General features: G+C 43.3%; 1 pseudogene; it reads right to left on the bottom strand.

The window, feature by feature from the left end:
- Nucleotides 1–971: 971 nt before the first annotated feature.
- Nucleotides 972–1,344, bottom strand: LOC101653656 (annotated as a pseudogene).
- Nucleotides 1,345–5,062: the final 3,718 nt, after the last annotated feature.

The raw sequence follows: 5,062 nt of genomic DNA on the forward strand, positions 1-5,062 counted from the left end.
AAAAATGAGGAGCTGATACTAGGGGCTTAAGTGGAGAGCAAATGTTTTGAGAATGATGAGGGCAACGAATGTACAAATGTGCTTTACACAATTGATGTATATATAGATTGTGATAAGAGTTGTACGAGCCTCCAATAAAATGATTTTTTAAAAACTCATAAAACCAACGGAGAGAAAAGTATACAATATGAATACACAATTCATATTTTTGCAATATTTTGGTCTAATTACTTTGCAGAAAAATAAAAAGACTAAGAGACCTTGAAATACTTGAAGTTTCTCAGGGATAAGACCAAATGAGACCTTTAAGAGTACTCCTTCTCTGTCACTGTTCTGTTAGAAGAACTTGCTGTGCAGAGCAAAGATGGGGTAACAATTAGACTGAATAAACAATTAGCATCTCACTATAATATTAAAGCTAGGATCTAAGGACACAGAAGGAATAAGTTGGAGAGAAGATTCATGAGAAATACTGATAAGTTCTGTGGAAGATAACTAGTTTACAGAAAGTAACCATGTTGAATGGAACTCACTAAGCAGACATAAAGCAGTACACATTGAAATAGGGAGTGAAAACAAGGCAGAATAAAAAAAAATTAGAGCTAAGTATGCTTGGGTTACAACTCAATATTTTAAAAAAAATCCTCACAGCAGGAACATGTAACATCATGATAAATAGAGAAAAGATAGAAGTTGTCAAGGAGTTCATCTTGCTTGGATCCACAATCAATGCGCATGGAAGCAGTCATCAAAAAAACAAATAACATATTGCATTGGGTAAATCTGCTACACAAGACCTCATTAATGTACCGAAGAGTAGACGTACTAACGATGCACTAACCAAAGTCACAGTATTTTCTTTCTTTTTTTTTTGCTTCAGATCAGTGAAAGTGAGACTTTCTTGAGCGCCCAGGGCCATTGGGCTCAGAGCTCCACCAGCAAGAGGCAGGAGAGCCGGTAGACAGGGGCCCTTATTTGACCTTCTTGGGACGCAGGTTGTTGGTGTGGCCACACTTCTTCTTGCGGCAGTTAAACTGCACGGGGATGAAGGCGAGCATAACACTTGTGGCAGCTCATCTTGTCGCAATTGTACTTCTGGGCCAGCTGGCGCAGGGACAGCTTGATGATACCACCAAGTGCAGGGTGGACTCTTCTGGATGTTGTAGTCCGAGAGAGTGCGGCCATCCTCCAGCTGTTTACCAGCAAAAAGCAGACATTGCTGGTCCGGGGAATGCCCTCCTGGTCTTGGATTTTGGCTTTGACAGTCTCGATGGCGTAGCTGGGCTCCACCTCAAGAGTGATGAGTTTGCCTGTCAGGGTCTTCACAAAGACCTGCATCTTGGCGTTTGCTGCGGGGTGAGGCACCCTGGTGAGCCAGGCAAGCAAGTCCAAGCCATCTCTGAGCCCCCTCGGGCCGCCGTGTTGAAGAGAAAGAGGGCGGCAGAACCGGAAACGGCCTCGAAGTCACAGTATTTTCAATCACCTCATATGCATGTGAATTTAAAAGTTGGACACTGAATAAGGGCACTGAAGAAGAATTAACTCATTTGAATTATGGTGCAGGCAAACAGTGGTGAAAGTACTGTGGACTGCCTAAAAAACATCTTGGAAGAACTATAACCAGAATGCTTCTTAGAAGGACGGTAAGGCTTCATCTTATGTACTTTGAATATGTTATCATGAGAGACCCTGGAGGAGGACAGGGAAGAAGAGGAAGACCCTCAAGTAGATGGATTTACACAGTGTGTTAGTCTGGGTAGACTAGAGAAACAAATTCATGGAGACTCATGTGAATAAGAAAGAGGTTTGTATACAAGAGCAACTGAATATTGAGAAAATGTGCCAGCCCAGTCCAGATAAAGTCCATAAGTCCAATATTAGCCCATATGTCCGTACCAGTCTATAAAGTCCTCTTCTGACTCAGGAAACACATTCAATGATGCTGAATTCAGGATGATCACAGGCAAGTGGGTGCTACATTTTTTTGATCCAGTGGTGGTAGAAGCATCTCAGTGCTGGCAGGGGTCTCCACGTGGCTCCTCAGGTTCCTAGGTCATTCAGTCTATCAGCGTAGTGCCATGTGTCTTGTCAGTTGAGCGTCTCTCAGGGAGGGAGCATTGTCAGTAGAGAGTCTCCAAGGGAGGAGCAGAGAGGGAGAGAGAGATTGTATCTCCTGCCTCCAAGGAGGAAATCCAGGAATTCCCAGAATCTTTCTGGGAAGGCCATGCCCACATAGAGGCCTTATCGACTATATCTTGATTGACAACTGAGACTCCACCCGCACACTCTTAATCTTCAACTAGTTGAGGTTATGAAACGACCACTCACAGTGACAATTAACCCTGTGAGCACAGCCCAGAACTATACGGTGTTCGTTCTGTTCTAGACAGGAACTCGATGAGTCGGAACTTTCTCAACAGCACCTCTAACAACAGGAAGTATGTTAGAAAGTACCAGGATTGTACAAAATGTGAACCTAGGAAAATTGGAAGTTCTCAAAAATGAGATGGAATGCATAAGGATCGATATTCTAGGTGTTAGTGAGTGAAATGGACTGGTATTGGCCATTTTGAATATGAAAATCATATGGTTTACCCTGCTGGAATGACAGATTCAAGAGGAATGATGTTGCATTTATTGTTGTATTAAATTAAAAATGACACGGGGGAGTGGGGTGCCAGCCCTACCCGCTGCTTGAGTCACTGGTTCGGTAATACTACTTCTGGGTTCAGTAATGCACAATTGTACGGTTGAGATATATAAGTATTATATTAGTCATCGAGAGCATGAGAGATATTACAATAATGCAGTCAGACACGTTACATTGTAGCATTGCTCACCTTTGCCCCGCTTGGTGGTCCTCGTGGGGGGGACCCGGCTGCCAGAGCAGGAGCCGCCTCCCTCGAGGGAGCAGCCCTCTCATCCACCGCCCTCATGGGAGCAGCCCTCACGGGAAGCAGCCCTCCTTCCTCATCCATCCTCGGCCAGCCACCCTCAGCCAGCCACCTCCGGCCAGCCCCGATAACAGATAATAACCTACGTCATAGAGAGGTGTTGTAACATAGGCAATACAAGCAATAAGAGGGGGATGACCTAGGGGTGAACGTGCAATAGTAAGAGGAGGGAATAGGGGGGCATGTGTGGCAAGATAGTAGCCTAAGCTTAGTCATCTTAGAGTGGTCCTGGGCTTGCCTATGGGCACTGCTTCAAGGGAACAATAACAGAAAGGAATGGGCCCTATTTGGGGTGAGTCAGACTATACAGTCTGGCCGCTCTAGATGGCTGATGTTAAGGAGAATAACCTCTGACCTATTTTCGCTGCCTAATGAACAGTCATTCTCAAGCCAAGTCTGGTATATATTTTCAGGAGACAACTTAAGAGAAATCCTTCTGTTCCTCACAATTTATCATCAAAAGGACATTTCAAGTTCTATCCTGAAGTACAGATATTAGATAATATCTGTCCACATACAAAGAAATCCTATCAACACAGTGATTATTCAGATTCACACACCAATCACTAGAGCTAATGATGCAGAAACTGAAGAATTCTACCTACGTCTTCAGTCTGAAATTGATCAACCATGCAATCAAGATGCATTGACAATTATTGGTGAGTAGAATGCAAAAGATGGAAACAAAGAGGAAGGAACAGTAGTCAGAAACAGAAGTTGGAAAATATGGTCTTGGTTATAGAAACAAAGTTGGAGATCACATGATAGAAAGTTGGAAGACCAAAGTGAGGAGGACTTCAAGCACTTGCTGATAAGCATCAAGGATTGCAGTCTTCAGTATGGATTACAGCTCAATGTAAACACAACCAAAATTCTCACCAGTAGAGTAATAAATAACATCATGATAAATGGAGAAAAGGTTGCAGTTGTCAAGGGGTTTGTTTAACTTGGATCCACAATCAATGCTTATGGAAGCAGGGGTCAAAGATCAAATGATGTAATTCATTGGATAAATCTGTATAAGACCTCTTTGAAGTGTTGAAAAGCAAGGATGTTGTCTTGAAGACTAAGGTGTACCTGACCCCAAGCCTTTATATTTTCAATCACCTCATATAGATGTGACAGTTGGAAATTGAATAAGGAGGACTGAAAAATAAAATATGCTTTTGAATTATGGTGCTGATGAAGAATATTTAAAATACCATTGGCTGTCCAAAGAACAAACAAATCTGTGGGAACAGGTCCGGCATGCACGGGAGTGAGGGAGACGGAGTCATCGGTGCATGCACACCGACTCCTCTGGAGACCAGGCTCTGAGGGCACAGATCTATTTTATGATTGTCTTTACACAGTTTATATAGGGACCATAAGCCAATCAATTGTTACCACGCTTACTTCCTTGTTCTTAGAGCTTATCCTTATAAGGTTATTCAATCCCACTAACGAGGAAGTGGCAGGCTGTGCCATGGGCTAGAGCAAGCAGAGGAATGAGGAAGTCTAGTCTCTGGGCCATTGTGTCTCACCAGTGTGCTGGGAGCCATTGTAATAGAGAAACAGTATGCTGCTTCTCAGGCTAAGCAGCATTCTGCGCTTTCTACACCATTCCTCCTTTATGCATTCGAACTCCACAGCCATCACCCCCCCACAAATCTATCTTACAAAAAGGACAGCCAGTAGCTCCTAGAGGCAAGGGAGGCGAGCCTCTGTCTCATGTACTATGGACATGTTGTCAGGAGAGACCAGTCCTGGAGAAGGACATCATGTTTAGTGAAATACAGGACAGCCAAAAGAGTAAGGCAATCAGTGAGATGTACTGACACAGTTGCTGCAACAATGATCTCAACCCTAAGAACAACTGTGAGGACATGTTTGATTCTGTTGTGCACAAGGGTGCCATGAGCCAGAACGCACTTGAAGGCACTAAAACAACAATAATTCCACTGTCCTCCTTGCCCCTCAAAATGCATTACTACCTTTCAGCTGAAGTTCTACATTTGGTATATTCAACCTGTCAAAATGTGAAGTTCTAAAAGTTGACAGCATTTGGCACAAATTTGTTTGATTAACAGCATAAAAAAATAGATGAGTTTTAAGGGCTAAACATGCCG

This window comes from Echinops telfairi, unplaced genomic scaffold, assembly GCF_000313985.2.
Source record: "Echinops telfairi isolate 266 unplaced genomic scaffold, ASM31398v2 ScPeMD7_4;HRSCAF=17, whole genome shotgun sequence".
NCBI classification, from domain to species: Eukaryota; Metazoa; Chordata; class Mammalia; order Afrosoricida; family Tenrecidae; genus Echinops; species Echinops telfairi.